Below are 22,438 nucleotides of genomic sequence, written 5' to 3' on the forward strand. Positions count from 1 at the left end.
CCTGATTTTCAGATTTTGTTTCATTTGAGCTTAAATTTTGAAACACTTGGAGATTGAATCTTAGAAAAAGTCAGTAATATAAAAGATAGTTCTCTAAGTTTACTTTCAAAATATGTAATTTATTTTAATACCCACATATTAAAAACTAACTTTTGCAATGGAGTACTAAAACCTATGTTTTAAAAATGCTTGTTTCAGGACCATACCATGCATGTGTATGACCCACACTTTTTGACACAATTAAAATTATTTTCTCAAACCATTTTGGGAAATGGTTTGTAACTCATTGTAGATTGATGAGCATATATTTCTATATTTTTTTAAAAATATTTTATTTTTAATTAATTTTTAATGACTGTAATTATGTTTTTAAAAATGACGTCTACGACCCACATAATTTGATGTAAACTTAACATTTTTTAATTTTTCTTTTTTTACATAGAAAATAATTTTGTGTAGATTGATGACATATTTTTTTTTTTCAAAATTCATTAAAATAAAAAAGTTATTAAATTAACAAAATTAGTTAATATTTCAAGTTTATGGACCCAGTTTAGTATAAATTAAATGAAAAATAGTTAAAATAATCAATTTTTAAATAAATTTACATATTTAGAATCTAGATAGTATAATTTAAAATGGGTTTTAATTTCGTATAAAAATTCTCTAATTACAGGCATGTAAATTATTTCAGAAGATCATATTTGTGCTTTCATTCATGGAGATTTGAACTTATAGGTCCATGTCTTAGGTGTGGCCATACCAAGCCTATCAGAAGCCTAATCCTGAGGCAAGTGGCAGGTTGTGGAATCAACTACCACAGAATGGGCCCCCATTTTCGATTTGTGGAAAAAAAAGGAAAAATACGATTTAGAAACGGGGGTCCATTTTTAAAAATGGGCCCCCGTTTTGTTTAAAAGAGGGTCCCCATTTTAGAACAAAATGGGGGCCCATTTATTTTTTCTTGGGGCCCCCATTACCTTTCAGCTCAGGAACCCGAAGCATAAACGGGCCCCCATTTTTTGAAAACTGGCCCCCGTTTATAAGAACGCATTTTCCAACGTGTGGACTTTGCGAATTTGTGACTCATTACCTTGCACTTGCCACAAATAAATTAGGAGATATGAGATATAAATATTGTGAAATCAAAATCATAATAAATTAAAATATTAATATATAAAAATAATTTACTTGATTTTTGAAATTACAATATATTTTATTAATTTATTTTAAATGGTGCATATGAAACATCTTATAATATATTTATATTATATAAGTATAATAATATTTTTATTAGCTTAAATAATAGAGTAAAGATAAAAATATATATAATTAGGGAGGTAAAAAATATGAATTAAATAAATAAAATTATATGAAAAGTGGAGATGGAGATATTATGTGAAACAAATATATCTTAAGCAATATAATAGAATATTAGATTATAATAAATAATTAATATGTTAATAAAAAATATATTGTTATAGAATCGTTTTAATTTTTCTATTTCTATGTATTAAGATAAGATAATGGAAGTGGTGTTAGTGTAGGTTTTTTATTTTCCTTATGTGAGGGGGTATTTATTTTTCCTACACATATATTATTTAAGCTTGCTAAGGTTAATAGGAGTGGTTTATATGAGGACACGTGGCGAAATACTTCAGCTACATGTGTAACTCTCCACCTCACATGGGTAGTTGAGTTACACACCCTCTTTTGGCTTGTTGTGCCACCTCTCATAACCACTATTTTGTCATTTCCTAAGTGGGTTAAGGGGTAGTTGGGTTTCACACCCTCGTTTGGCCTTATGTGCCAACTTTCTCAACTCCTTTTTTGTCTTCATGTAAGGAGGTTATGCCACATGTTTTGACATTTACCAGGAAGGTAAAACCTCCCACTTTTTATGGGGAGTAGGAGTTAATGCACCCCATGGATGTATATGCTTATATTTTTCTATATAATAAACACTATACTCTCACCTTCACTAGTCAAGTTAGTAGAGTGATAGCTCGGTGAGAGTCTTCTCCAAATTTTCCTCTTTGTCTCTATTTCTCTCTCATATTGAAATTATCTTCATTCAACTATTTTGATCTTCGATCATCTGTTGTGTGAGGAGTTGCATGTGATCTACGACCGACATCAGATCTTGGCTTGATTCTCGCTTCTCGCAGATTCTCACATGGTATCAGAGCTTATTGTCTGGTATAGCTCATTGCTTTTTTTTATTTATTTGAGGGATTTGAGACTTTTATATAGCTAATATTTTCCTTAAAAACTAAGTATGCTCTTCTCCTACATTTTCGTGTGATCTAGAGAATCAGAACAGTTTAAAGGAAAATAGCTTCTAGTTAAATCTGGTTTACATGTATGTGTTCTTGTAAGATCTGGGTGATTGTAGCTTTGTGGTAATATTGGAAGCTTAATAAGAATTTTCAGAGTGTCCATAAGGTTTGACAAAGTCAAAAGTGACTTTTACTTCACCAAAATTGGAGTTTGGAGGACACAGTAAAAAATCAGAGTAAATTTTTTTTTTACTGGAGCTATTTTCATTTAGGCTTTAGTGTTCCAACTTCTGTTCACTTTCAGAAAAAATGATTTTTGGGTTTTCTTCCCAGCATCAAAAAACGTCTGGGTTTTGGATGGTATTTCCAGAAAATTAATAAATTTTTCAGAAATCGAGCTTGAATAGGGCCTAAGCCATTTTTCTATCAGGGAAATTCAACAACATTTCTTAAAAGTTGCACAACTTTTGCCTCAGGTGTTAGATTTTTGCAAACAAATACTTGACGGAAAGCTAGAAATGAGCACTCTCCATTATTTCAGGTCTAATTGAATTTTTTTTGCCCTTTTTCTATCAGATATTAAAGGTTGTATCAGCTACTTCATTTTCTCTTCAACTGGTCATATCTTTCTCCTCACAACTCTGTTTTTCAAAACTAATAGTTGTTGGAAAGGTATTGAGATAAATTAAGCAATTATAAGGCTAATTTGTTTCAGATCTTGTCTCAAATTATTTGTATTTAAAAACTCTATTGGTTTCTTAAAAGAATTGTAATCTGATAAAAAGCCTTGTAAATGCACTAATTATAAAGTGCCAACCTTGTAATATTTTGGGGGGGGGTGATTTCTGAGACTAGTGAAAAGGGGGGGTGTCTCTTGTGCCTTCTTTCTTGCACTTTTCCTGATTCTTTGCAATCTTCTTTTCTACTATCATGGATGCATCTATAGTTCCACTTTTAACACCATATAATTATTTTGAATGAAAATCTAAGATGATAATATATCTGAAAAGACATGGATATCATCGTGTTACTATGGGACTTGAAATTGAACCTCAAGATGATGTAGAAAAGATTAAATGGTTTAATAAATGTGATGAAGCTTTTGGTACTCTATGTATGTCAGTTTCTCCAGACCTTCTTTTTCACATTGAAACTACCACTACACCAAATGCAGTGTGGACCACTTTGGAAAACTTCTTTGGTAAGCAGGATGAGCTAAGAGGTCATCAATTAGAAAATGAACTCATAGGGTTAAATCCAACCAATTTTGATACTATACAAGAATTCTTCACTAAACTTAAGTCTGTAAGATTGTAGTTGGAACGGTGTGGAACTAAGAAAGATGATAAGCAACTGATCTTGAGTATTCTTTCTAAGCTTGGTCCTAACTATTCAGTGTTTGTTTCTACATTCTATGCTACAAAATGTGCCCTAGGTACCACATTCAAAATGCCTTCTCTGGATGAATTTGCTACAGAACTCACTAGGGAGCAAGACAAATTGGTTCAAATGGGTACAATAAAACCCTCTAAGTCACATGCCTTAGTTGTAAATAAAGGCACAAAAGAAAAAAAAGGGTCTAGTAAGCAAGATAAGAAACAAAAGAACCAAGAAGAGAAGAAAAAAGATCAAAAATCTGCTACTTCAAAAGCAGTTAATCAGACCTCTTCATTAAGAGGTGAACAACCTAAGAAGGAGAAGGTCAAGTGTTCTTATTGTAAGAGGCCTGGTCATGATGAACATAAGTGTTTAAAGAAACAAATTGATCACCTTTCAAATCTTCTTGAAAAGAATAATATCAAGGTGCCTGATTTAATCAAACAGAGTTCATCAGAAGGATCTTCTAAGGATACAGATAAGAGTAAAGGAAAAGGAAAGGGTAAGGCCCTAGTTGTTGTTGCTTCACAACCCAATTCTTGGATAATTAACTCAGGTGCTTCCCACCACATGGCTTCTTCAAAAGATGATTTCACCTCTTTAGAGCCATGTTCTATGCCTTCCATACTAATGGGTGATGACACTCCTGTTGAAGTGCATGGGAGAGGGTCTGTTGATGTGGGCAAAGGAACATTTAAAGATGTCCTTTGTGTTCCATCTTTATCAACTAATCTCCTATCTATTTATCAGATCACTCACACTGGTTCTAGGAGGTGAGTTGAGTTCACACCAGATACAGTGGTAATTAGTGAAATGCATAATGGGTCTACTATTGTTGTGGGAAAAGTAGATCATGAATCCAGATTATATCAGTTTTCTCACTTTGTTCCCGACTCTCCTTCGACAGTTCTACTCACTCATGCAGATGAGATTAGTTGTTTGTGGCATCAACGATTTGGCCACTTGAATTATCGTTACTTGCAACAACTCACTAAACAAGACATGGTTTCAAGGTTGCCTTCTATTCGATTTTTTGATGGAGTTTGATAGGGATGTATTCTTGGTAGGAATCTTGAGAAGTATGATAAAGGCAAAGCATGGAGAGCTCCACAATTATTGGAGTTGGTACATAGTGACTTGGCGAGACCATTTCCACAACCATCTTTCAGCAGGGCTAGATATGTCTTAACATTTATTGATGACTTTTCCAGATTTACATGGGTTTACTTTCTCAAACAAAAGTCTGAGGTATTTGAGAATTTTTTAGATTTCAAAGTTTTTGTAGAGAAACAATCTGGGAAGTTCATCAAGATTCTGCGTACAGATAATGGGGGTGAATATGTTAATAATCAGTTTGAACAATTTTGTGCTTCAAAAGGTATCAACATGCAGCACACAGTTCCATACAGTCCTCAGCAGAATGGTGTCGCAGAACGAAAGAATAGGTCCTTGACGGAGATGGAAAATTGTATGATTCACTCCAAGTCTTTGGCACCTTAGTATTGGGCAGAGGCCTTCAATTATGCATGTTACATCCAGAACCAAGTTCCTCATAAAGTTGTGAAGGGGGTAACTCCTTTTAAAGCTTGGATTGGTCGGAAACCTACAGTTAAGCATTTTAGAGTGTTTGGTTCTCTTGCATGGACCCACATTCCAGTAGAGAAATGCAAGGCTATGGATCCGCAGAGCAAGCCTTGCATATTTGTTGGGTATCCAGATGATGTCAAAGGGTATAGACTTCTCCATCCCTCTACACATGAGTTGTTCATTGAGAGGAGTGTTCATTTTGAGGAGAGTTCTTCTATTTCTTCTCATACCACTTCTCCATCCACTATCACATTGGAGACATTGCATGATGATAATAGTTCTTCTGAGGATCTTAATCCTCCTAATCCTAATGAGGAGTCTTCTTCCTCCACTTCAGATGGTGATAGTGATGGTGAGGATTCACATTCTTCTCATAGTCATCCTTCAGAGGTTGATGATTCTCCCCCAGACTCTCCAGCTTCAGTGCCTCTTTGGGCTCGACAAAATTTTGAGTCAGCAGAAGATTGGCTTGGTGATCCATCAGATTCTAGAAGAACTAGGTCACAATTTCAGCAAGCTCCACATCTCTTCATTGCTTCAGCTTCTAATCCATAGTCTTTCTGAGAAGCTATAGGTGTTCCCGAATGGGATGCTGCAATGCAAGAAGAGTTTAATTCCTTGGAAAGGAATCACAAATGGGATTTAGTTCCTCTTCCTAAGGGAAGGAAAATTGTTCGATGCAAGTGGATCTATCGAACAAAATTTGCAGCAGATGGGTCGGTTGATAAGTATAAGGTTCGCTTGGTAGCAAAAGGCTTTTCCCAAGTTCTAGGGGTTGATTACTCTAAGACTTTTGTTCCAGTTGCTAAGTTGAATTCCATCTGGCTTGTCCTTGGTATTGCTGCAACCCATCGTTGGGAAGTTCATCAGATGGATGTCAAGAGTGCATTTCTTCATGGTGACCTTCAGGAGGAAATCTACATGGAGCAGCCACAAGGGTTTGTTCAAGATCCTTCACTTGTGTGTCGACTTTGAAAGTCTCTCTATGGCCTCAAACAAGCTCCTCGAGCTTGGTATGCCAAGATGGACTCCTTCCTTCTGACAGTTGGTTTTACTCGATGCCATTCTAATCCGAACATCTACATCCTGTACCAGGATGATACTCTCACATTTCTAGTTCTCTATGTTGATGACTTGTTGATCACAGGGAGTCACTCATCCACCATCAAGGTAGTGAAAACTGCTCTACATGATAGATTTCTGATGTCAAACTTGGGTCTTCTACATTACTTCTTGGGAATTGAGATTACTCAATCTTCTTCAGGCATCTTCCTTGGACAACCCAAGTATGCACTCGATATGCTCTCTAGATTTCGCATGGCTGATTGTAAGCCTACACCTACTCCTTTTTTATCTGGGGTCAAACTTGAGGCTAAGTGCTCTTCACCCTTGGTTGATAGCACTTTATATCAACAAATTGTTGGGAGCCTCATCTACTTGACTCATACGAGACCTGACATTTCATATGCAGTCGGCATGGTCTCTAGATTCATGTAGGAGCCACATGAGTTGCATTGGAAAGTAGCTAAGAAGATTCTCCACTACATTCAGGGTACTCACAATTATGGAATTCAGTATGCAGCAGGCATGGATATTGACTTGGTGGGATATACGGATTCAGATTGGGTGGGTGATTCTCAAGATCGAAAATCCACTTCAGGGTATTGCTTCTCACTTGGTTCTGGTCCAGTTGTTGGTCGAGTAAGAAGCAGTCTGCAATTTCTCTTTCATCAACAGAGGCTGAGTATCAAGGGGCAATTAATGCCACCACTGAGGCTATTTGGCTTTAGAATATTCTCACTGAGTTTGGTATTCCAGTTAGGAAGCCTACTATCATCTTTTGTGATAATCAAAGTGTTATACAGATCTCAAGAAATCCAGTTCATCACCAGAGGATGAAACACATTGAGATACATATGCACTATATTCTGGAGCTCATTCAAGAAGGCATCATTGATCTTAAGTATTTTTCTACAATGGAGCAAACTGCGGACATCTTCACCAAACCCTTCACCGAAAGCAAGTTCCTTCATTTGTGATCTCTGCTTGGGATACGACAGGTGTCTACTTCAGGAGGGACTTCTTAGTCCTTCTTTCTTTCTTTCTTTCTCTCCTTATTTAGGGGGGGGCTATTCCTCTTATGGGGGGCTTCTTCTTTTGGGGGGCGCTATCTATGTACATGGGTACCTAACATGGTTGCATTTGCCGGGACCCATATTTTCACCCACCTAAGCTACGCTTAAGGGGGGGTGTTAGTGTAGGTTTTTTATTTTCCTTATGTTAGGGGGTATTTATTTTTCCTACACATATATTATTTAAGCTTTCTTAGGTTAATAGGAGTGGTTTATGTGAGGACACGTGGCGAAATACTTCAGCTACATGTGTAACTCTCCACCTCACATGGGTAGTTGAGTTACACACCCTCTTTTGGCTTGTTGTGTCACCTCTCATAACCACTATTTTGTCATTTCCTAAGTGGGTTATGGGGTAGTTGGGTTTCACACCCTCTTTTGGCCTTATGTGCCAACTTTCTCAACTCCTTTTTTGTCTTCATGTAAGGAGGTTATGCCACATGTTTTGGCATTTACCAAGAAGGTAAAACCTCCCACTTTTTATGGGGAATAGGAGTTAATGCACCCCTTGGATGTATATGCTTATATTTTTCTATATAATAAGCACTCTACTTTCACCTTCACTAGTCAAGTTAGTGGAGTGATAGCTCAGTGAGAGTCTTCTCCAAATTTTCCTCTTTGTCTCTATTTCTCTCTCATATTGAAATTATCTTCATTCAGCTATTTTGATCTTCGATTATCCATTGTGTGAGGAGTTGCATGTGATCTATGACCGACATCAGATCTTGGCTCGATTCTCACTTCTCGCAGAATCTCACAAGTGGGTGGGTTTTAGATTTATGAGATGGAAAGTTGGGTGAATAGAAATTGAAATTACATATTTATCCCTCTTTACTTTTTTTTTTCATGGGTATATCTGGAAAGAAATTAGTTATGTTAATTATTTAGGCCCTATAGACATATTTTTTGGTTCCATGAGAGTAATGAAGATGGTGTTTGTACACTAAATATGTCATGTCTAGTATCAAACAAAATACCACAAAGTGGAAACACACAAAACATGTCAAGCATTAAGGACACATGTGATGCTAATATACTTTTTTGATTTATAATATAAATTATCCATCGATGGGCAAGAGAAAAAAACATAAAAGGTCATGAGAAAAAAATGAAGGCATAAATCCCAGTGTGGTACATTCTATGCATTATAAAAAATTGTTAATAAATAAGAGGATAGAAATAGATATAAAACAACAAGATTAAAGCCATCAAGGTAGCCCACTCTAGCGATAAATAAAATGAAGGAAGAGGAAAATTATTATGAAATAACTTCAATGAGAGAATAATATAATATCAAGAATTCTGAAAATACTTGATAATATTTGAGAATAACAAGCCTCTTCCAAGGGAAAAACCTCCAAATATCTCCAATGAGAACACAATTCATAGTTTGATGATCAAATAAGAGGTAGTCAACCCCCTACTTAGGAGGTTTGTCTAATAGATCAATGTGAAAGAAATCATCTAATTAATACACTAAAAAAGATAAGAACCACATGCACAACATGAGTTTGGACATGGCTACTTAGAATTATTTTAATATTCAAACACTAATTTTTTTTGTTATCAACATAATTAAAAACACATAAACATGACTTCAAAATACCACATTTTATTATCAAATAACACATTAAAACTAAAATCTCATAAATATGAAATAAAAAACATTTGTCTCACACTTATTAAATCAAATGGAAGTACAAAGTGTGGAATATGCAAAAGAGAATCAAACAACATCAAACACACGTGCATGAAACACTATGTTAGAGTTAGAAATCAAAATAGAAACTAAACTAAGTTAGCTTCAAAATAAAGAACCCTAAGTGCATCTCATGTTCCTCTATCTCCAAGAATCTTCCAGATTCAAGGTAGCTCCCACTTGGAAGAGCACTTTATCTTTTAGATGTCAACCTAAAGAACAAGATTGAAGGATATTCCAAGATCAAAATGAATGCAACTAAGATCCTACCTAGATGATAAAATGATATGAAAAGGTGAAATGCAAGATGGAATGCAAGATAAGAGATTAAGATTGACTCCAAATTGAAAGCTTAGGTGTGCCAATTAAACTAACATAGAGATTGTTATGAAATTGCTATACAATGGCTATGAATTAAGCTAGCATGAAAATGGGATTAGCATGATACTATCAACGTGATGAAAGCTAAACTAGCACGCAACTAAGATGATCTAAGTGCTTGAAGTTGACAAATTGAGATCCTTGATAACCTACAAAATGACTATAAGTTTGATGCACAAGATGTTGGATCCTAAGATTGAAGAAATGGGCTCTATTTATAGAGAAAATAGAGAAACAGATGACCAAGATTGAGCAATCTTAACAAAGGCTAGGATTGAAAGTTATCAACCGATGAGGGGGATTAAATCCAATCCCAAGTTGACAAATGTCAACTTGAGATGGCTTGAGAGGATGCTATGAAAGAATTATATGCTAAATAAGTATTAGGGATAACCTCAAGGGATGAAATAAATGGATAATGCTATTATCCAAGGGAGCATTCTATTGTCCAAGAGGTAAACTCTTGTGCAAAGTTGATTGGATGGCCAAAGGGACAACCATTATGGGCTAGGGTGATGTCTTTGTAATAGGAATCAAATACCTTTGAATAATTTGGAGGTTAACTTGTTGGAAGATAGATAACCTTCAAGGCTTTTGTAAGAGCCTTACAAGTTTGGAAGACTCAACAAGTTAACTTGTTGAAGAAGGTAAAGTCTTCAACACATTTTGAAGACTTTTCCCCAAATTTGGAGAAGTGACTCCCCCAAATTTAGGGATGTGACATGATTAGAGGAATTAGGGTAGTTAATGAGGAATTAGGCTAGTTAATGAGGAATTAGAGGGGTTCTGGAAGAATATTAGCATGCTAATGGAAAATGTAAGAGAATTCAAGTGGAGGGAAATAGGAATTTTTAGATAAAATAAAAGATTTATTTTAGCCAAAAGGGGTGCAACTTGCATTTGTAGGATTTTGCAAGTGGAGGGACTATTCACAAATAAATAATGATTTATTTAAATTTAAAGGGATTTTAATGAAATGTAAATTTAATTAAAAAGGAAAAAGGGGGTTTAAATTAAATAAATAAGATTTATTCGATTAAATGGCTAAAGGGTACTTAATCAAACCTTGGTTTAACTAATAGGTTAGGCTAGAAGAAAAGGATTTTATTCAAATATTTAATTTGATTAATAGGCTAATTGGAAGAATAGGGATATTGATTAAACCTTAGTCTAATTAATAGGCAAATAAATGATGATTAAATGAATAGAATTCATTTAATTAGCTGTGCTAGTTTTAGGTGTCTACATTTTTCGCCTCTTTGAAGCGATGTGTGACCACATTGATTAAAATAAAAATGCTCGATATGTTGCCAAAATTCTTCATATGGTTCTATCATCAAAATTGTCGGTATGAAGCCCTGGATATAAAAAATTGATTCGATATGAGATTTGATGATAGAACTGGTAGAATTGATGTGGAGTTTTGATATTATAATGCCCCCTCGAGAGAGCATTTGTGCACTAAAGGCATGAATGATCTCTCATAAGAAGTATTTTATTTGAAAGATAGAAGAGTGGATAGTTGATGACATGCATGGGTTTGATAAGATTGATCAGATTGATAAGTGTTGGATTTTGCCAAGATCAAGGGGTCAATGAAATGTACAAAATAGAGACACAATATAGGACAAGAATAAACTGTATTCTCATCAATAGAAAATGATCAACAACTACAATTCAATGAATAGAGGCCTGCTTATATAGGCAAGGCCATATGGATGTATGAGCACACAAATATGACATGTGGCTCAATAAGAAATAAGGGTAGGTAGGAAATAGGTGTGGGTAGGTAGGAGAAATAATATAATATTCCACATGAGGTGGATCACCCACTGAAGGTGGAATTATCACTCCACAATAAGTGGATATGATAGTGTAATAACAAGATCAACACCATAAGAGGTGGAATTTCTCCTACACACACTATCCCAATGTGGCACAAACACCCAAGTGTCTCATATCCAAACTACTATGAAATGCATTATCCTAAGTAAACTTAAGTAAGTGTAATAATATCCATGATGAATAATTATTTACACCAACACCCCCCCTTAAGTGCAACTTAGGGGAATGCACTTAAGTCTACAATGCAACTAAGCAATGCAAGATGGGTCCCAGCTACGAGGCATGTTAGGTACCCATGTACAAATGCAAATGCATGCAAACCAATGCAATGAAATCTCTCACAAAGTGGGGAAAGAGAGAAAAACCCAATGGGAAAAAACCCTCCCCCAAAAGAGAGATGAAAAACATAGAAGAGAACTCTCATAGAAGAATGTGAGGAACAAAACCCCATGTGAGGAAAAAGTCCCCCCCATATGAGAGAAGAAGAGAAGTCAAACTGTGACCCCCCCTCAATGAAGAATCTGCACCAATGATAGAAGCTCGATGTATGAAGAAACTGCTCCATGAACGTCGAACAACATTCCTCCCCTTAGGAAGAAACAAAACCAAAGGTGTATCCATGAAGTCTCCCCAATCATGAAGGGAAGATGTATGAAGAAAACTCATGATGAAAGGAATCTCTGAAAACTGCTCAAGTGTCCCCATGTCGATGCTAAAAGATACCCCCTCCAAAGGTGGTGAACTGCTCCACACTACTGAAAAAGGAACTCCAACATCTAGTGAAGATGAATGTAGAAAAATATCCAAAGACTCATGTGTCTCTTCAAAGCATAAAGAGACCTCCTCCAACTGCTGTACATAAGTATCCACAATCATGTCAACCTCGAAAGAATGATCATGTAGAGAATGAACAAGAGGGTCAGAGTGTTCCCTCGCAACAATCGAAGAAGGATCACCTTCATCAAAGAGAAGATGAATGTCATCAATGATGTTTCCCAAATCTGCAATGTAGGATTCCATAAATAAACCTGCAATATCTGTCAAGTAATCATCCCATGAATCTGAAGCTGGAAGACAATGAATATCCTGCTATACTGAATCACATGAAGGCAAAACTGTCGCACTATCTGCATCATCAGGTGCAATAGGTGATGTGATATCAATATGAGGAGATGAAATATAAGACTCAAGAATGGGGTCACATGTGAGAATCCCCATGTTCAAGTGTCCAAAGTTCTCCTCAAAATCTGAACCATCACAATAAGTGTCATCATCATGTGTAGAATCATCAAATGTGAAATCATCATCATCAACAAAATCTAAAAAGGAGTATAACCGAGATGCATGATCAACCACCCCAATTGCAATGATAGCTCTAGTCTCCATGTCTCTAATAAAAACTGAGTCAGGTGTGAACTCCACAACTCTCTTAGTTGCGCCATGTGTGATTTGATAGATAGAAAGGAGATTGTTTGTCAAGTGGGGTACACACAAAACATCATTGAAGGAGTTATCCCCAATGTCAATAGATCCTTTCCCAATCACATCCATGTATGTATGATTGCCCATCAAAATCTGTGGCATGGTGCAAGGCTCAAATGTAGAGAACATAGATTGTGAAGATGCCATATGATGAGAAGCCCCTGAATCTAGAAGCCATCTCTCTGAATTATGATTTGTAGTAGCACATAGAGATTTTCCTTTTCTTGTTCCAAAAGAGTGAGTCTTTCCACTTGTAGAAGCCATGAATGCTTGCCCTTTTCCTTTTGAATGTGAGGAAGTGGAAGTTGATGAATCATCCTGCTTGTAGACTTTAGGCAAATCAATGTTATGCTCTTTGATGATATGTGTGAGCTCATCAATCTTCTTAGAATGGCAACGATGCTCCTCATGACCAATCTTTTTACAATAAGCACAAGTAGGTCTCTCCCTCTTTGGTGAATTATCTCTCTTGGGAGAGGATGAATCTCCTTGTTTTGGAGAAGATGGTGCTTTTTCTTTAGGCTTTGATTGCCATTTCTTCTTGTTTGAGTTGTCCTTTCCTTGATTTCCTTTGTTCCCTTGATTTGCCACTAATGCTTGAGACTTAGAAGAAGCCTTAAGAATGCCCATGCTTATCAACTTAGTTTGTTCCATCATCAACATTTCATTGAAAGCATCAAATGTAGGCATTTTGTAGCTTGAACCCATTGTCATCCTATGGGTTTGAAAACTAGAAACAAATGCTGCATATTCTTGTGGAAGCTTCCCTATCAAGTTGAATATCAATTGAGTATCCTTTTTATCAATGCCACAATCTTTGAGTTGTGCCCTCAACTCATTTGCCTTAGTGACATAATCTTGTATAGTATCAAAGTTCTTGGGATCCAACATGGTGAGATCACTATCAATTTGATATCCCCTAATCTCATCAACTTGACCATACAAGTCTTGAAACTTTTGCCAAGCATCCTTGATTAGAGTACATTTCTCAATATGAAAAATGAGATCCTTTGATACATACTTTCTTAAGGTACCAATTGCCATGATATTTTTAGTGAGCCAATCTAAGTGACCAACTGGATCAGCCTTAGGATCAGCTAGAGCAACAATAGTTCCTTCAATGTAATGAGTGAGTCCTTTTTCCATAAGTTTACTCCATGCATCAATTTTTCAAGTAGCATAATTATGTGGAGTTAAGAGAGGAAACTTAGAAGAACCCATTGCAGCAAAAAGGAAGGAACACAGGAGCAAAAAAGCACAAGAGACACCCCCCAAATTCAATCAATCAAAGTACCCCCCCCAAAGTGATGATTTTGGCACTTTATACTTAGTGCGATTACAATGAGCCACTTGCAAAACAATGCAAAGTGGACTTATGATGCAAATTTTACAACTTCTCAAATGAGATACAAGAGACTTCAATCAATAGTGCAATGAATCTAACTGATATTCAAGCAAATATACAAGTACCAAGAGAGCCAAAAATGGCCAAGATCTAAATGTACAATTTCTACTTATAATGGCATTAATCTGATAGCATTATGTGAAATTAGATGAAAAAATACACACTTTCAAAAAAAAAGGCACCTAAAAAGGAGGTCGTATGACCCCAAACGAAGCCTCTGAAGTTGCAAAAACTAGGATTACTTAGGTATAGTCACCAAAAACTGAATTTTTTGAAAAATTCGTGCATCAAAATGAAAAAATTCTTTAACCACTGCGGAGAGCACGAAATTATAGCCCATTTCAAAAAAAATGCACCCAAAAAGGAGCAAAAATGAGCAAGTTATGGCCATTTGAAGTTGAACTGCAAAATCAAAAATGCAAATGAGAGGGGGTCAAAAATTTTCAAACCCTACTGATGTGGCGCTGACATCAGCAATTCACTGGGTTAAATTTGACGTCTGTATGACCATCGTAAAAACTTCGCCCTCTGCTGACTGGACGTCCGTACTGTACGGACGGATGACGTGGCAGACTGACTATGTATTCCGTACCGTACGGAAAAGCTGACTGGGCAGACTGATTCGGTAGATTATGTGGCAGTCCGTACTCATGACTGTGTGTACGGTTTTACCACGGGCCAGTGGCCGCCTGCCACGTGGCAGGCGCGGTTTCCTCCGGTCTGGGTTACGTGGCACGGAGGCCGGCAGGAGGAGCCGAGCTGCGCTCGGGCGGCGGCGCCGGAGGCCGCGGTGCTGTTTACGGAGCCCGGGAGAGGCCTGCAGGGACGTGCCAGAGGGCCGGTGTTAGATGCTGGCCGGCGGGAACCTGCGGTGATGATCAACGGCATGGCGGCCGACGAGCGGAGGTCTGCGGGCGCTCGGGTGGCGGTGGAGCTGGCCGAGCCGAGAGCTACCGACGAAATGCAGAGGCGAGCGGTGCCAGAGCGGTGGATGGGAAACCTGCGGGTGACGTGATGGCCGGAGAAAGGCATAGGGTATGATGAGGATGGCAGGCGGTACCGGTGCTGACAGGTACGGCGTCTGCAAAAAATCTGCAGACCTGCAGAGTCACGGGGGGGGTCTGCGGACCCCCCAAAAAACTTTTTTGTTTTTTTTTTTATTTTTTTTTTATTTTGATTTTTTTTCGATTTTTTTGCTTTCTAATTTTTGAAAAAAATATTTTTCAGAAAAATAAATAAAATTTTCTGAAAAATATAATTATATTCCGAAAATCCGTACGATATAGCAAAATTGGGGAAAAAAAAATTTCTCACCAAAATAGGCCGAATTTATAACCAAAATTCATGGAAACGGCCTTTTGGATGCAATGGCAGGGTCGGATCTGGTCTAGGATGCCTCCAAAAGATGCTACTCCTCAGATCTACCTCTTGACATCGCAATAATGCCTCTTCAAGGCGAATCAATGAAGCCCCAATGGCTCTGATACCATGTTGGATTTTGCCAAGATCAAGGGGTCAATGAAATGTACAAAATAGAGACACAATATAGGACAAGAATAAACTGTATTCTCATCAATAGAAAATGATCAACAACTACAATTCAATGAATAGAGGCCTGCTTATATAGGCAAGGCCATATGGATGTATGAGCACACAAATATGACATGTGGCTCAATAAGAAACAAGGGTAGGTAGGAAATAGGTGTGGGTAGGTAGGAGAAATAATATAATATTCCACATGAGGTGGATCACCCACCGAAGGTGGAATTATCACTCCACAATAAGTGGATATGATAGTGTAATAACAAGATCAACACCATAAGAGGTGGAATTTCTCCTACACACACTATCCCAATGTGGCACAAACACCCAAGTGTCTCATATCCAAACTACTATGAAATGCATTATCCTAAGTAAACTTAAGTAAGTGTAATAATATCCATGATGAATAATTATTTACACCAACAATAAGAATGAGATCAAGTCTCGTTTCAGGAAAGATAACTCTTGTATAAGACAAAGATGATCAAAACGTCTGGTTTCAGGAACAATATATCCTGTATAAGACCTGATCAAAATGTCTAGTTTCAGGAAAGATACATCCTGTATAAGACATGATAGAATTGATAATATTGAGATCAAGTTTGGTTTTAGGAATGACACTTCCTATATAAGACAAAGATGATCAAAACATCTGGTTTCAGGAACAATATATCTTGTATAAGACCTGATCAAAACGTTTGGTTTTAGGAAAGATACATCCTGTATAAGACATGATAGATGGGAATTGGATGAATGATGAAGATATGAAAGTGAAGAAAGATTCCATGATGATGTGATGGATATGCATGTGATGGATACAATGATGAATGTTACTAGATGATGATGATGATGATATGCAACTAAATTCCATGATATGATAATGCAACTAAATGCAGATTTTAGCAATAAGCTAAAAAATGTACCTAAGCACTTAACAATGATATAAAACCTAATATGAAATGCACTCTCGTTCTTGATATTGTCACCTTTTCGTTCAAATTAGATATGCTTCATTTTTATCATCATTGAGCATTTGATATGTTGAAAGTTGATACAAGCATCATGGTATAATTGAACCATGATGACCTAAGTATAACTTACATGGGTTTTGATATTGCAAGATAGCACAAGCGTCGAGGTATAATTGAACTATGATGACCTAAGTGTGGCTTGCATAAATAGACAAGAGTTAACCTTTGTCCTATACAAATTGGAAATATTCTCAGTGATATGCCACTAGATCACTCTCAACCAGCAAACAAAGAAAATATCATACTCCTTCCTTGATTCTCTCATTTCAAGACATCCTTGAGTCACTTGGGAGATATGATAAGCAAAATAAGAAACAACCATAGATAAACATGCATGCCATCCTATGTATTTTTGTCAGATAAAACATCTTGCAAATCCCTCATTGTTTAGTTTTGATCAGTTCATGTTTCTTCATTTTACCATTGATTGTCGTGATCTTGTTTTTTGTCTCAACGTGTTTTTTGTGATCGATTGTCTGTTTGAATCCCAAAGGTGACCTGCCCCCAGTGAGGTTAGGATTTTTCCCCCACCATAGATAATACTTATGATATGGAGTATGTGCATTGACCACCAAGCCATGGCGGGATATGATACGGATAACTGTTCAGATAATAAAGAACATTGACTACGCTAAGTATGTCTAGGATTGATAAACATTAGTGAAATTGTGAAGTTCTACTGATGGCTCAGATGGGTGGATATGATATGTAAAAATAGATGGAGGAGCTTCTCTATCACAAATAGTGCCTATTGCCAGGTTTTTACCACTTGTTTTTATTGCACATTTCAATTTTTTATTTTTTTTGTGGAGAGATGAAACATGTCCTGTGATCAATTGATAAAGATAAGACTAACTAGAACAAAATCCAGTAGTCATATTGATCTATGTCATTGTTTTGATTTATTCAATTATTGATAAGAATTTCTGGTTTCAAAGATTGAGTACCCCATATAAGACCGATCTGTTTCATTTCAAGTGTACCTATCCCTGTATAAGACATGTTGATGTTGATAGATGGATTGATTAACCATACTCGACGAATGATAGGAATTTCTGGTTTCAAAGAGTGAGTGCTATTATTATTTACTAAGTTGTCATTAGTTTTATGTCCAAAGTCATCCTATATACTCTAGTCGGTTAATACTACCGAAATATTCAGTCGGTAAACACTAAAGTAGTCGGTTACAGAAGAAAGGAGTCACAAAGTTAATTATACACCGAGTTGTCTACCGAGTAATGTTCTATGTCTACCGAGCATCAAAGAAGGTATACCGAGTAATCTGAACTAAGTAGAAACATGTTACCAGATTCAATGAACCTAGACACATATATGGAAACGTGTTACAAGAATCAAGGAACAGGGAACCGTTATCACATAGGAAATTGTACTTCAAGATTTTGTATGATTTTGAGGAAGTTTATCCAATGAAATAATTTCTATGTTTATTCATTTGATGAATCTTGTTTGTAAGATCGAAGCATGAACGGGTCACCATACTAGAGATCTATTTATACAGAGTGATTTGAGAATAAAAAATGAAAGACATGTGTGATAGAAGAGCTAAAAGGAAAATCATAAGAGGACACATTGAGTTGTGACTGTTATGACTGACAGAGATATTCAGAGGTCACCAAGAAACTCTTCAGAGAACAGTTTAAGGTACAGAGTAAACATAAGGGTTTACTGAGTTGATTTATCAATTACCGAGGTATGCTATGAGCAAGGTAATTTCATATTGAGCACATAGAATCTGTTATAACATTTTAGATGTAAAGTTGCAGATATTTGTAAAGATTTTATTGAATCATTTAAGTTGTAATAGAAACCTTTAATAGGGTAAAAGACTCTAACAAAGTCTATAAATTGTAAAGCCTTTAACCAGGTGCAACATTTGTAGAAGTGTTGTAAAATCCTTTAGCAAGGTAGATCTAAAGATCTTGATACTCCTAATAGGGTAAGCTATCAAAAATAGCTAAACATGTCGCTCTAACCGAGCAACCTTTATTATTACAGTAGTGAAGTTATGGGTGCCATCCCCACTACAGTTTTTCTCTCTAATAAAGAGTTTCTGCGTAACCAAAATATTTGTGTTATGGAGTGAAATGTGTATGAATGTCATTTATATAATTATGTGTTAGCTTTATATTATGAGATCAGCAGTTTACAATTTATGTTTATTAGTAAGATTTTTTTTGGAGAAAAGTTTTGAAGTACTGATTCACCCCTCCCCTCTCAGTACATTAGCTTTCCTAGTTGGACCTAACAATTGGTATCAGAGCTTCAATCTTGGAAAAGGGTTTAACAGCCTAAAGAGAAAGATCTTATCAATGGAAGGCTACAAACAATCTCAGAGAATTGTGAATTGTCAAGAAGAATTGGATCATGCTAATCAAGTGATTGCAGATATGCAGAGACAAATGCAAAGATCATTGAAAGTCAAAAGAAGGTTGTCTGATGATTTAAAGGACTCACAAGAGTTGGTGGAACAAATTGAGACATCATCTGAGAACAGTATATCAGAAGAGACTAAAGAAATGATTGGAGAACTGAAGGAAAATAATAAAGCACTAACTGAACAGCTAAAAGAAATGAAAAGAGAAAATGAGCATTTCAGCATATAGATGACTGAAAATCTTGATGCATTAAGAACAACTGACGATAACATAAGACACATGGAAAGGGAAAAACAATAGCTAGAAGCATTGGTGTCTGAAAAGAATGATGAAATCACAAGAATGACCGGAATTCATAATCTTTCTGATCAATTGGGTTATGCACATCATGAAGCAAATCTAAAAGAAAATGAGAATCAAGAATTGAAACTTGAATTATCAAGATTGGCCAATGAACTTGAAGAAGAGAAGAAATCAAAAGAAACATTGAAGAAAAGTTATGAAGCATCAAGGATGTTGGATGAGAAACTAAATATAAGAAGACCCAACAAAGATGCAGGACTTGGTTACAAAGAAAAACACTTTACTAAGAAAGGGATCAACACCACCAAGAGAGGGGAATCATCAAAGCTAGCTGGAAACAAGGAGAACATCAAAGGAAAGAAGCCTATCTGCAACTACTGTGGAAAACAAGGACATACTGCCAACATTTGCCAAATTAGAAAAGGTAAGCAACCGAATGTCACTAGGTCTGATGGTTATTGCTACAATTGCAATAAGTATGGTCACACATCTAAACAATGTAGGACAAAGTTTGCTAGCAATTTTCAGAAGGCAAAATTCAAGGGGTTTGGCAAAAACTGCAATAGATATGGACACAATACCAAGAAGTGTTGGTTTAAGCAGAAAAACTATATGAGGTCTTCACACCGAGCAAATACTAGAAGCTACTGAACTCACACAAATCTTAACTGACAATATACTACAGTATCATGGGATTACAATACAAGGATATGGTGTGAATGTTGTGGAAGATATGGACATATAAGTGCCAACTGCATGATAAGGTTTGGAATGAACAACCGAAGATCATGGAGAAATTCTGGAATGACATGCTTTCATTGCCATAAAATTGGACACTTGGCTAAGAACTGAACCCAGAGGAGATACTGAAGAGATAAAAATCAAATTATAGAAAATCTAGAAAAGAAAGGAAATTGAGTCAGAAAATGAAGAAAACACCTTACCTACTGAGTTAGGTGCATCTACTGCGAATTAATCAGTAAAGGTATGAAGGGACTGCATTATCTCAAGGTTAGATCTTAACATTTCCTATTTTATCATGTACTTATTTTCAAAATCTGCATAGCTAAGATGTATTAGCAAGTTTGAAATTCAATCTAGTCTTTTGGAGTACCAGAGAAGTCAATAAGTGCAAGAAGCATGTCTAGTAGGTAAAAGCATAAAAGGAAGTTAATCAGTTTAGTGGAACCGAGTGCATTTAATGTTTTCTTACCTAACTGCACAAAGCCTGATAAGGTAAAATGTGTACTTAAGGTTCTTCGTGCTGTCATATTACACTTACCAGTTATCAAAGAGTAGAGCTAAGCGATTCAAAGGCAATCAAACATCTCTCAAGCGAATTTTAAGGTATTTATACAACAATCTCAAATGCATTTTCAAGCCAGTTAACCGATCAATATCAATTGTGAACATCTGCATTATATTTACTAAGTCGAAAGCGTTTTCTAGTTAGTTAAAACCCTAAGCTCTTTTGTTAGTAGAAATCCAAGTTTGAAATGGCTCCTAAGTTGCAGAAACCTATTGTAGTTGAGACTATTGAGAAGCCCTCACTGAAGCATTCCTTAACTCCCAAAGTTGCATCTGAATCCAATGAGAAAACTGCATTTTCTCATATTCTGGATAGGGTTCTATTGGTTGAAGATGTCAGATTCTACACTAAGTGCCATTTTGAAGAGCTAGGTCATACTGAGATCAAGGACATGTATGATGAGTTACGCACCGATGGATTCCTAGATAGCAAGTATGAGCATATTAAATTCAAGGGATTGACCGAAGCCCTAACCTACCCTCGAGTTTTCAAACCCCAACGGGTTAAATTTGTTTTGAGCAGAGTTCATGATGACTTTATGTGGTTAGAGGAGCAACTGTTCAAAATCACCAAGGAGATCATTTACATAATAATCAGATACCCTATATACGACCATTCCCAAGCACAGAAAATGATTTCATGGAAGGAATTGATAGCTTTAATTAGAGTTGAGTCTGATTGTAGAGGTCTTAAATTGAATAATGTTACAGATGCAGAGCTAAAGTTTGCAATTAGAGTCATCGATTATTGTTTCTTTCAATCGGCAAGAGAAAATAGTGTACCATGTCCAGCTGTAGATTTGGCCTACAAGATTGTGAAAAAGGGTATGAAAATTGATCTATGTGAAGTGTTGTTGAAAAACCTATTTGAAAATCTCAACACTATAAGGAAACCTACGAAGAATAACACGGAAAACACACTAAAGTTTGGGTCACTCTTAGTGTGCATGTTTTTCTATTTTCAAAAATTCTTCCCATCAGTTGGTAACATAGTTTGGGAGTTACACCGACCAATCACCCATCAAATAAATGACTTTATCAATCAGTTAGGTGATAATTTCAATGAGATAATGGATGATTACTTCAGTAAATTTCAAGAAAAGATGCATAAAAGGTACAAAATCCCACCTCAGTTAGTGGAAAAATATAAGGATGATATATGTTTTGAAGTGGACACCAACTACTATTATGTCAATGCAGTAGATCCTAGAACTCAATCTCTACCATCCATGGGTTATGAGATGGATCTTGATATTTCTCAACAACAGATAGATGCCTTTTTGACACTTCCAAGGCATGCTATCGAGATCAGGTATGGTACCTATGAAGAGGTCAAAGAAAAAGTAAAAATGAGCATAGTAGTACCGAAGGCTACAAGAAAAGCAACTAAAATGATCAAAGTGCTAACTGAGAAATTTGGAGAAGGTTCTACCTCCACTCCTATCAAGAGTGATCAATTTGCAATTGATGAAGAATTTGAGGCTCAAGAAGAAGCAATTACTCTGAGCACTAAGTTGCCAAAAGGAAAAATTTTGAAAAGGAAGAAACAGGATACAACAAAGGTATCACTGAATCCTCCAGTGAAGTGTCCCAACACTAGATCATCTACAGTGTCACCTGGTAAGAGGCAGAAAAATGTTGAAATACCTAAGGTAACAAGAACCTCTAAGA

Source organism: Cryptomeria japonica, chromosome 2 (assembly GCF_030272615.1).
Source record: "Cryptomeria japonica chromosome 2, Sugi_1.0, whole genome shotgun sequence".
Classification (NCBI taxonomy): domain Eukaryota; kingdom Viridiplantae; phylum Streptophyta; class Pinopsida; order Cupressales; family Cupressaceae; genus Cryptomeria; species Cryptomeria japonica.